The 13,067-nt window shown below is 31.2% G+C and overlaps 1 protein-coding gene across 2 annotated transcripts in view; it reads left to right on the forward strand.

The window, feature by feature from the left end:
* Window positions 1-885: 885 nt before the first annotated feature.
* Window positions 886-13,067, forward strand: part of LOC132940431 (muscarinic acetylcholine receptor DM1) — a 35,781-nt gene continuing 23,599 nt past the window's right edge. For both annotated transcript variants that reach the window (XM_061008040.1, XM_061008041.1), the window contains exon 1: window positions 886-1,096. The gene's annotated coding sequence lies outside the window, so the exon portion shown is untranslated. The remainder of the gene's footprint in view (window positions 1,097-13,067) is intronic.

Consider the following 13,067-nt stretch of genomic DNA (forward strand, 5'->3'; position numbering starts at 1 on the left):
GTTGATCGAAGACGGTCATATATATACCGTGAAAACGTGTCCTTAACATGGTGAATTTACGCGTAAACGCGTAATGTGGTAATAATTTCACTATCCGATCCATACCGAACGTCATAATAATTTACGATTAGCGCCGCGTCGTATTTCAATAACACGTTTTAAGGACTACATGATTTATCATTTTCTTGTCAACTATATACCAATAAGTATAGGTAACGGTAATAACGACAATAATAAAATTGCGTTATATATAATATAATATATTTTATGCCTTGGTATACGTTATAATGATGTAAGGTATTAAAAATAATATTATGCGGTCTTCGTCGACCGCGAACATTAGTCGGCTATAAATAAACGGCCGACGAAACAATATTGTTTTCAGCAGCCAACGTGCCATATTGTTTTCATTTCCCGGTCGACTTGGTGATATCTGCCTGCTTCAGTCCCCTTCCGGAACGATAATTATTTTATATTACTACAACAACGCTCTCTTCTCGCTGCCACCGCGATCAAGGCGCGAGGGTAATCCCCCCCCCCCCCCCCCCCCGAACATTCATACACACACGCGCACACACACACACACACACGCACACATGCACACCCTCAACACTCATACACACACGCACACAGACACAGACACAGACACAGACACGCACGCACAGCATCCCTCCCACATCACCCCAACCCGGGGACGGACGCCGCCACCGGGGCGTATTTTTCGGAATCGATGCACTCGGCGATTGGTTGGGCGTGAAGCGTTCTGCTTCGGTGCAATGTGACCCGCGCGTGGTGACGGACGCGCGTGGCCGCGGCAGTGCGGGCTGGGGAGACGACAACGGGTGCCGAAAATCAATGAGCCCCCTGACCTGCCGGCGGGACTGCTCGCACAGCTTCCACAGTCCCGGACCAGCGGCCGCCGCATGAGCACGACGACTTTTCGAGCGCACGCCACCAGTATACAACAACAACAATAATAATAAAAATAATAATAATAATAACAATAATAGTAATAATACAATATAAGTCAGTGTGTGTTCACGTGCGTATGACCGATGTGCCCTTTTACCAAAGTACACTATATACAACTGCACAGGTACTCCTCGTCATTAGTATTTGTGTGTATTATTATTATACACGTGTGCATAATATATATATATATATTATGTATATGTGGTATGTGTGTGTGTGTGTTTATATTTATATGTTTGTGTGTATAATATTAGTATATTGTAGTGTAATGTTACGTAGGTGTAGCTATATTTAGGTACCTACGTTGCATTTCGTTACATAGGTATTGTTACGCTAGCAATATATATTTAAACGACGTGACTTTACGCGGCACTCGCGGCGGTTACTTGTCGCACCCGTAGCACGTCCCCGTGGTCGGACGACACCGGTTTTCGGACCGAAACGCCGCGTGCACGCGACCGACCAATATCCGTTGTTTTCTTTCGGTTTTCTCCTGCAGCCTTCGACGATCGATCCGCAGCTCGTTACAGCTTCAGGGCTCGGATCCATGAGGGATATCCGACGTTTGAAATCCGAAATTCGCACACGATTTACACGTCATATCATAGGTACCTACCTGCAGGGGCGCAATTTAAATGAAAAATCTGGGGGCGCTAGAGCCCTTCTATTTTTTTCCATGTTATTTTATGGTTATGGAAATCAGCTTAAAATGTAAATTAACATGAACAAATTTGGGGGTGCTAAATTCAAAATTCGGGGCGCTAAGCACACCAAAGCCCCCATCAAATTGCGCCTATATGCGGCTACCTGATATTATAAGTCTTCTCGCAGTTCGTACAGTATATTATGCACACTGCCTTTTCACCTCGTATTATATTGTATATACCTAGTGTATCGCTTTGCCGCCTATGCCTCGAAGATAATGACGCGTGTGCGACACGCGCGCCCTGCCTTGCATGCCGAATGTTCCGCGGACACTGTTTGCGTCTGCAGTTACATGTATTTTTGGTTTTAAATTTTTATCAAACGCACCTTTCCACCCGATCTGATAACGTGGATGATATCACGATGTATATTTTGTACGCACATATTATTATTGTTATCTGCGGCTACGTCCGTGTATTATTACGTCGTTACGTATTTATATTTATTTAATGTATTATTATTATGTTTATATACTTTATACTATAGCTGTTGTAATTTCGCGCCATAAATCCAATCCGATTTACACCTGAGTGTTTGTACGAGTATTAAGTAGAGTGCACTGTAATAGTTCTGACTATGTGTGACGATTTATGGTCTTCACCTGGTGGTATACTAGCACCGCCGCCGTTTATCGTAATCTACACGCGAGTATACGACTATATACATAATACATATTACATATAGAGCTATCCCGGGAATCATAAATCGCATCGCCTTGTTGGCTATACCAAATACTACCAATCATAATTCATAATACCTCATTTTACGGTGGTCGATGGTGGAGGTGGATATTTTAGAGTCACGTGATATTATTTACTATTCAAAAATCGAGCACGTAAATTCCTTGGATCGCTTCGAGTATAGTGTTTACCTTGTAGGTATCAAATATCGACATATCTAACATATATAAATTATAAATACTAGTATACTACCTATAGATCATTGTCGGTCTCAGATGCCACACCTGTTGTACTACTTGGACTCGGTACTTTAACAACGATAATATTGGCGTGCATATAATATAATATAGGTAATATTATATTATACTGTGCCTTAATGGCTTAATACCTTATTGATAATTGTTCGCGGGCGTTTACCCGAAATCACGGCGATTGTGGAATGTCGTGGCGTTTTCTTATCATATGTGTATATTATAATAGATGCCTACATATATAAATACAAAATATCATCTACATCAACAGTAACCAAAAGGCGGCCCTGCATATAAAAAGTAAAGACCAATAATACAATATATAAGTAGGCTCAGGGGTATCGCCAGTTTGTTTGATTTTCCCCCAGTTTTTTAAGTTTTGAATATTAAACGTCATTATGAGACTTCACATAAATCATTTGCTGAAAAATGTCCAGTGAACTTCGTAAATCAAAAATTGAGAGCCTGCATATAAAATATTAAATGCACGAATATAGCGTGCACGAATCATACACCAAAATTCAAGCAGTTAGTTGAAAGACTTGCTGCTTTTCCCATTAATTTTAACCCATTTTCTATTTATATTATAATTATTATAAATTTGAATTTTATTTGAATTTATTATTATGAACGCCACTAGGACACTAATCACTGTTACTTTTGCTTTATAATATGTATGATCTATACAAGTTGTAGGTACACCGCATATCATAATAATAATTTTGTTTATAGTTCAGAAATTTCTTGTTTTGTTCAGGGTTGGGCTCCAAGTGTAGCGTTGAGGCTTTCTGTCATGTTAAGATTCCATTGATCCTGTTCATATCGTTGATATTTCTTTGATAAGTGCTTTACTGTTAACCTAATACCACATGCTTCGCATATAAGAGGTTCTTCTTTTGTTACAAGAAATCTTGTGTAGGTCTTTGTAAGTCTTGTGTGCCCGATTCTTAATCGACTAATAATTTGGTTTACATTTATTGCTCTAGATCTTCTGCAGTCTCTATTTTAGTAAACATAGTTTTACATAAAGTCATAAAGAGCATTGATAATTTACAGTTAAACGTTCCACATGTCTATAGTACATATATGGACATATTATTTCTTTCTCAGTTGTAATTGTTTTAACAAAGTCAAATGGTACCTAGTCTTTTAAGTACCTAATTCAAAATAACACATTATGTAGCCTTAGCTTATTGTACGAAGACACGAACAGTTTTTTTGTCATTGGACAAATCAAATAACAACTGATCATTTTTTGTACTTATCGTTTTATCATGTGTTCGACATCTTGATTGTTTCATTTGATACTCCCTTGACTCTGTGGGTGCCTTGAACGTCCGTGTTCGATAAGACACTCTGGTCAAAGTTATTTAAATTCATCTAATACACAGTTCATAGACTCTAAGATATTATCACTTTGTAGCATACTTGGGGCTTTAAACGTACAAAAAATAATAAGCATATTAACGTAACTTCTATTGCTCTTTTAATTTCTATAGGGATACACATTTTGTGATTATAAATTCGAGAACTGTTCAAATTACCTAATATAGGGGCAAACCTATAATATTTTTTGAATTTCTGATAATAACTGTATAGACGTTATATTTTTAACCACCAAATAGTATATTATTAAATGTATGATATGTTTTTATTCTAATACCTACCTATATTCAATATTTTTACAATTTAAATTTTTACTTATTTATGACAAGGTTAATAATTTATTACACGATGTGCTTGTTTTAACCACAAAAATATTAGTTTGTAATGTAATTGTATTAAAGCAATAATATTGTAAAATATTATAATTCAAAAATATAAAAAATTATTTATTACACAATGTGAATAAAATTAGTTTTGTCTACTTCACGGAAAGATCAAAAAACCATCCATATTATATAATAAAATGTAATTTTCTCGAAATGAATACATTTCATGAAGTGGATGTCCACTTCACGAAAAGAGTGATTTCATCAAGTGGATGGTGTATATATATATATATATTGTACACAGGATAATTATTTGTTTAACAGCGTGAACACTAACTATTTTTAAAAGTTTCTTTTAGAAAAATGTAAGTTACTTATTACATTCAAATCTAAAATTTACACATTTTTTTTATCTTCAAGTTTGTTGGTTGATCCATCTATAAACTCGATAATTTTTAATTATTAAGCTTTTAAAATTTGAATTTCCTGTGCTCTGTATATTTTGCTCAGTGTTTAAGCACCCTTAATATTTACAAATGATTCGCACCTAAGGTAATATTATGATAGGCATATAATATAATACCTATTATGTGTCAATGCTTGCGAATTAAACACTGTCATCAAACGTGATGTAACTATATACGTGAAATATCGATTAAACGAGTTTTAACAAGGCTTATTGTCGTCGCTTTTTCATTATATTAATTGTATCGCTACATTATTATTTTCATTAAATTATATAAATTTATGTAGGTATATATAAATAATTGTATACAATAAATTGAAATATAATATGGCATATAATGTAAAGATAAAACTTTAGCTAAAACCACAAACAATAGATATTTGTTAAATAACGCTCTACCTAGATATTATTTATGGTCAAGTAGTACTTTTCAAAACGTACCTATTAGGATAATCCTTATTATTACTCACTAGACAGTGGATTTTAAAACACAGCCGAATAAAATAAATGTTATGGCATATTATTCTATGGCCATATTATACTGTATGGCTATTATAACTATCGGTAATTTAATAATTTATAGGATAAATGATAAATTATAGAATAAGCAAGAAATTACTCACAGACCACAGTTACAATTCAATCTAGTCAGTAGACAAGTGTATTATAGTACGTTAATAGTATTATAGACATGCATTTTTTGTTGAAAAATGAATGAAAAGACGTTAATTGAACCTTTTGACTGGTTTTCAGAAATTGAGTTACATTCGTTATACGCAATACATCACATATCTTATAATACAATTATATTATTCTATTAAAGTAGGCACCTAAGTGAATTACTATAAAATAATATAAGCATAGTAGATAACGAGACATGGCGACCTTACTTATGTATAACTGTATAAGAATGACTATATTTGTCAACTAGGTAATAGGTAGATGTGTCGTATGTAGTTTATAAATGGTCAATCTGGCCAAAACGCCTATACAAGGTTGATTCACCTGCAAGCATAATCATTAATCACCCTCCCTTATCCCTTAAATAATGAATTTTAGAATTTTTAAATAAACTACAAGACCATATTTTTGAATTGTATTGTCCTATTACTTAAGGAATGTCTCGTGGTGATACAAACTAATTCTGTTTTTAAAATGAGAATCCCTGTATTTTACTGTAAATTATTAAGCATATAATTTTTTGGAAAATTTCATGTAGGTAGCTAATTGTAGGTATCTAATGTAGGTATCTAATTCAAAATTTGAACGTGTGGTTCCTCAGTTATTATAATGTTTATACTATAAGGACATAATAATGGTCCTTAAAAATGATTTTATAAAAATATAAAATAGATGTAATAATGGATCTGGTATTTATTACATAGGTACATACTTACACGATTTACCATTTTTACAAATTATTAATATGAATCACTAAAATGTTCAAAATACCATAGCCTCCATATCTTACAAATTCATTATCATCATGGACCTATTATCCATATAGTACATAAAATCAAATAAATCTAAAATTATTGGTTTGAATTTTGATTTTGATTCTTCAATATTTTCAGAAAAATTATCCAATTAATAATATTTACGGTAGAAAAACGGGTTTTTCATTTGAAAAACAGAAGTTGTTGTTTTTTCATGGGGTACTCCTTAAATAGTACATGAAATATCAAGAATTTCAAAACATCGTCTTTAAAAAGGTATGTTTAGTAATTCCGAAAATCCGTTTTTGAATAACTTCATTATTGAAGAAGAAAAGAGGGTGAGCATGCTTGGTGAAACATGATTAACTAGTAGGTATTTTCCCATGTTATTATGTAATTTTAAATTATTCAACTACTTTTTATACCTAATAAGTAATAACTAATAACTGTTCCTTTGACCAATGTATCAACTAACAACGATCTAAATCATACATTTGTGATCTGTTGTGCTCATACGTATAATATTATGTGTACCTAATTTTTTTTTTATAAACAATCAGAAAAAGTAGTATAGTTATTGAAAAATAATTTATTCAATGATTCTATAATATTAAAGCCATTTTATTGATTCCCATCAATATTTATAATAACTTGTGTTAGTTGTTTGGACGAATTTAAATATATATTTTTTCACATGCCAGCTTTATATTATGCATATTATATTTTAATGTATGTACTGTTGTAGTACTGTGTATAAATTACAATAACACGCATTATAATAATGTATATTTTAATGGCCATTATAAATAACATAAAATTTACCAAAATGTAATATTTTAAATACTAAATACTCATTACTATATTACTTATTACATTTTTCCGTTCTCAATAAATATTTATATTATCTTTACCATCATGGCATCATAGCCCATTATGGCGTTAAAGAAATAATTGAAAAAATTAATGAACATTCCATATTTATTTATTGTTTAATTGACATCGATTCTGATAAATGGTAATTAAGTACTAACCATAATATATCATTCTATGTCTTTAAACATTATATATTTTTTAAATGTATTATACTTCGTATTATACATGTTCAGTTTAAACTGAAACTAACGTCGCGATATTCTCTACGAATACATAGATTAAGAGCTATTGTGGCATTAACTCAAATCGTGTTGAGAATATCTCTTCTGAATTAGTCGAAAGTACAGTTTCAGCAAAATGGCTAAGGGGTATAATATATTATGATTTTGCAAAACAATAACAATTAAATCTACAGACTTACAGCCAAAATTAACGTCCAGAATTAGAAATATTTTGTTATATTAATTCCTATAATATATATCTTTATTTGCCACTGTATTGACAATCAACATTATACTCATATAGGTTTACAATGTTCACATATTTTCAAATTTAAATTAAAATATATTTAATATACATCCAGACATATTTTAATACATTTAAAATTGTATGGATAAGGAATTAAAAACATCACACACACAGTAAGAGGAGTTATTTTAAAATTAATAGATTTTATTTTCAAAGTGCGTATCTTATATTACTTTTAAGTTGTAAGAGATGCCTCGCAAATATTTATCAATTTAAAGTGTCGGTAGCAACGATTGTGAGCTCCATTACGTCACCACTTTCAATGAATAGTCATAATTCCTCGTTGGACTACTTGTTTATACAAACGATTCATTAAGCTTTTCACTATTCTGTTGAGGTTATTTTCCTAATAATTTGACACGGAATAGTTGTGATATTGTTCATAAAAATGTCTTTTGTTAAATGTACTATCGATTTTAATTTTTAATCATGTAGCTGTAAAGTCTATAGGTTCAATTAATTGTCTACGTTAATAGTTTTTTGATTTACTTAATATAATAATAACGAGGACAATTATGTTTTTTTTACAAGTTTTTATTAATCCAAAAAAAAAAAATAGTTGGACCTTATATTTGTATGTAACATAAATACATAATAATATCAATTTTGGTAAGTATATCACGAAAACTATTATTTCCAAAATTGTTTCGGGTTTGTTACCATTATGTTTTCAGACCAGCGGTATGCGCATCGTGGAAAACTATTTTAGATTTCGATTTATACTGAGCTCTCGAATTCAAAAAGTTATCATAATTTTATTTAGTTTTATTTTTATTTTTCATATATATATTTGAGCTTTATTTTTTCACCAGACTATAGGAGAAAGAACTATAGGGTTTGGAGTTTTTTTTTGTTAAACCACAAATGGAAATTATGAATATAGTATATTATTAGTAGTTTTTAAAGGGACAAATACTGTCAAGGCTTTTAATGGCGCTTCTTGAAATAAAATAGCAGCTGCTTAGGTTTTAAGATTTTTAAATTGTCTGTGACCAATTAAAATAAGACGTTTGTTTTATCATTATCAGCTGTGCCATGATTGAAAGTGGTAATTTGACTACTAGGCGTGTTTGGATAATTTATAATGTATTTTAATTGACGGGTGGAACTGGCAAGGGTTAATAGGAAATAAAGGATCAACCCGAAGATCAATAATAAAGATAGAGATTGAGTTGGAGTGGTTTAAATTATTAAAAATTGTTTTTAAATTTATTTGGGTACATAATTGATGGGCTATGCCCTCACATATGGTTTTTGAAAAACCATTAAGGAAATTGACTTTGCCATAGAACAACTTTTGTTAGAACATAACCATTTTAACAATCCGTCTTTTTGTTTCCAAATGAAACGATATTTATGTAAATAAACCACAGTTAATTTTTTCCCGTCGTTCTGACATTATAATTTTTAACGAGTTCGCCATGATTCAATAATAATATATATTAATTAATACCGCTATAATACCGCACTATTACTGACTACGAATGTAGAGAATAGAAACCTGTAAATAATAAATATTATATACATACCTACTTACCTAATTCATGTCTTCATTGGTATATTTGACTTATTTGGGACTATACTGGGACTTATCCAATTGGAGCGCCGCCGCCTTTTGCTCGTAATCAAAGGTGCCTTAACACTGTACCATCGCGCCGTGTATTTTGGCGTATAGCGAATACATTGGTTATAAAATATTGGTATAACACTTACTCTAGAAGTTTAGCGTATACTTCGATTACCTACATTGACACGATGCAGACGATACCGTTGGCAGTTGCAATACGAAGCCTTAAGGTTTTCCATACAACCGTGTCCCGTGTCCCGTTACACGTCTGCGATAAAAAATAAATACGTCTTCTTATAGTAAAAAATAAATACGTCCCCCTATATATCTGTATAACGCATAATGCGGCTACTATTCGTAACCATTATAACCACACGGTAAAATACCATCCAACTTCACGGTATCATTGGTATTTGGTATGTATATAGATTATAGTTACGCAGATTTCTACAAAATTAAAGCCGGGTTCACACTACACCGCGTCGTGTAAAATAATCACGGTTACCACAGTTACCAAACGATACCGCATGGTGGTTGGACCAATCAGAGCACGGCAACATTTCACGGCACGGTGCGGTGTGAACCCAGCTTAAACCAGAAATTATCGCGTATCAAACGAATGTTTCGGCCAATCAGGAGGGCTACATTATTGCGGTTTAATAATGTCTGCAACCGCAGTATACATTCGGTGACCGTGGTCACATTGTATATACTGTGTTCTGTATTCTGTGAACGGGAAACTGTAATATTTTCCGCGGTCATCGCCGAATTTTTTTCCTCCACGTTCGTCGAACCGTTGGGTTCTTGTTCAAGCCGTTTTCACATTATCGTTCCCTGAGTGCGTATAAATGCTAATAATGGTGTGTAGTACAACGAATTCCGGTGAAACAAGTTATGTAAGTACCTACGTTTATATTATGTGAGCCTAATTTCCGGTCCGACGAAACGCTTCACTCGTTTCCCGAGGATTACGAGCAAAGGGCAACGCGTCGAGGTAATGCCTGGTTTCCACTTCACCGTTTTGTCTTGTGTTCAGCGTACGTCATCTAAAGCGCAGGTTGCCACGTAGGTCAGGTATCAAAATGTTGGTAACATGTAACCAAAAAGTTGAACAATGTCCAGAAAAATAATATAATGTCCACTATATTATTATTCACAGGTTACGTCTTGTAGGGATGCACATTCTCATACGACTGCATTCATACTCTTCTATGACCATCATTACTGACATTTTGTACTTTTTTTAGAATTATTTTAGGTATCACAAATTAATTATATTATATTGTAGGTACTTATAGATAAATGATTCAAATCTAAGTTCAACCTCGGTGAAATAGTCATGTTACGTGGTCGTTTTATACTGATGTACATATTATCATGTAAACTAAAATATTAAAACGTAATAAATATAAAATAAGTATAATTAAATAATTATACATAATTAGCATAAGACGGGGTTGAGCTTGGTTCAAAATCCCCCTGCATGTGTACCTATAAAAAGTATTATTATTAGAACTTTGACAGACCGTGTTTAAAATTAAAACTCTGTATGATTTCAACTTTTAAGTACATTTCATGATGATACATTTTTCGGTTTTCACCGTATTCTACTATTCATTACTTCGATAACCTAGTTAAAATATATTTTTTACGGTTTTTACAAATTATAAAATATTGAATATCAGCAGTTCAGCACAAAAAAACTTTTTATTTATACATTAAATTACTAAACTTTTGAATAATGACGAAATATTGCTAGTTCGCTCGTTAAAACCAATAAAACGTGTTTGTTAAACTAATTGGCTCAACAGTTGGTTTATTTTAAAGTATACGCATTTTTTTATGATACATTTTCAAGCTAATAATTATATTCTCAAAATGTGTACTTCAACTAAGTATTATTAAAACATTAATTGGATACAGAGTATGGAAATCAAATGAGTGAACTTTACTATGAACAGGATAACCTAACCTATTCTATATTAAATTATTTAAGTTATATTTTGAAAAAATTAGTTGACAAATATTGAATAACGTCTATTATTTGTGTATAAGTTATCTTAGACATTTCTGTTTCTTTCTCGAGAATTCATTTAATTTTTACATTATTCATTTGTAATTTATGGATGATATAGTAATATATTAAATTCATAGGTATACCATAAGAGATTAATTATTACGAAATAATGCAAAAGTTTTCGAATTGGTTAGTTTTCAATATTCATTGGATTATAAATCAAAATATGTTGTCAAAAACAACGATCTGCTGGGTTTGTACATTATTAAAATAGTTCCGTTGTATACTAGTAAGTTGTAGGTTGATTCGAAGAATATAATAATATTAACACGTTATTATTTATTTTTATACGGATTTCTATAGCAAAATAGTACAATAGAGCCATAGAGGTATTAAGAAAGCACAAAATGATCAGTGCATGCGCATGAGAAATGTCTGGGTACCTACCATAATAATTCATAAATGTTAAATTAACGATGATGGTACCTATATAATATTGTAATAAGTAAGAAGTAATCAATGAATTTCGTTCGGTGCTGTACGATAATACACTATTTAGTATTTACTATACATACGTAGTTACATAAATATAATATTATATTATTATAGTCAAACAGTGATCAGTCACCGCGTTATGTTTATATGTATATAAACTATTAATGTAGCATTTTACCGACGCATGCGATGAATCTTAAATATTTTAAATTGATTTTATGATTATGAGTTAAGTTTACAACTGTTACTTTTAGACTGTACAGTAATGAATATTTTAATATTATGCTCTATTCGTGTATTTTACTTCTCATTTGTTAGGTTTCTATTAAGTGTTTTCATTCAATTTAATTTGAATTTAAGTACAAGTTACAGTGTATATATATTTTTATAAATCTTAAATTTAGCCTAGAAATAATTCAATGGTAACGTGTACTAAAATTATCGTAAAAAAAGTTGAAGGTGATAAATATTCTATTTAAAAATAATTTGAATTAAAACGTATTATTTTTATATTAAAATAAATTATTCGTTTTCTGAATGCGTATCTTATCAGGTATTTTGAATTTGGTTGCTTGTTTTTTTTTTTCGTGAATATAAATTGATATAAAGAGATGCCGCCTAAGTAAAATATACGCATAATGGAAAAGTAAACGGCTGAAGCGTATTTCCGAGACAACCCTCACGGGGTAACTATATTACTCGTACAAAGTAACATTGCATTGAGAAAATTATTATAAAAAAAAAAAATAAAGCTGCTTTTAAATTAAATTCTTATTTTACATTTTATAACAACATTCTTACTGATAAATGTTTTTACACATTTACTTGCTACCTTTTTTTATAAATACAGGATCAAGTACCTATATTAATATTTGCTTTTTTTAATTTAATAATAGTCAAAAATCTAGCTATCAATTTTTTACACTTTTAGTATACTTCTTATGAGATTAAAGATCTATAGTACCTACATGAAGTTCTCTAAAGAAATAATAAACGATTTATAATCTAATATTTTATTTGTCATCGTGTTGATTGGACTACGTAGCATTTCTGGGTTGAATTGTTGCATTATTTATAATTTATCCAATATTAATATTTTATAATATTTAAACCTAATTTAATTTACTTCATTAGAAATTCAATATAATTATTATAAAGTTGATTGTTTACCTACTTTAGGTACCCTACGCATGATCTGATGTTGTTCTTAAACTGTTAGTTTGGTTAGTAATTATTACAATAGAAATCATCAGTTTTTAGTTAATGTATACTTATAGTAGGTACTATGTAGGTATAGTTTAGATGTAGGTTGGTAATATATTAAAATTGTAGTAATATAATATGGAATACTTATATAACTATGAG

The sequence above is a fragment of the Metopolophium dirhodum genome, chromosome 3, assembly GCF_019925205.1.
Source record: "Metopolophium dirhodum isolate CAU chromosome 3, ASM1992520v1, whole genome shotgun sequence".
NCBI lineage: Eukaryota > Metazoa > Arthropoda > Insecta > Hemiptera > Aphididae > Metopolophium > Metopolophium dirhodum.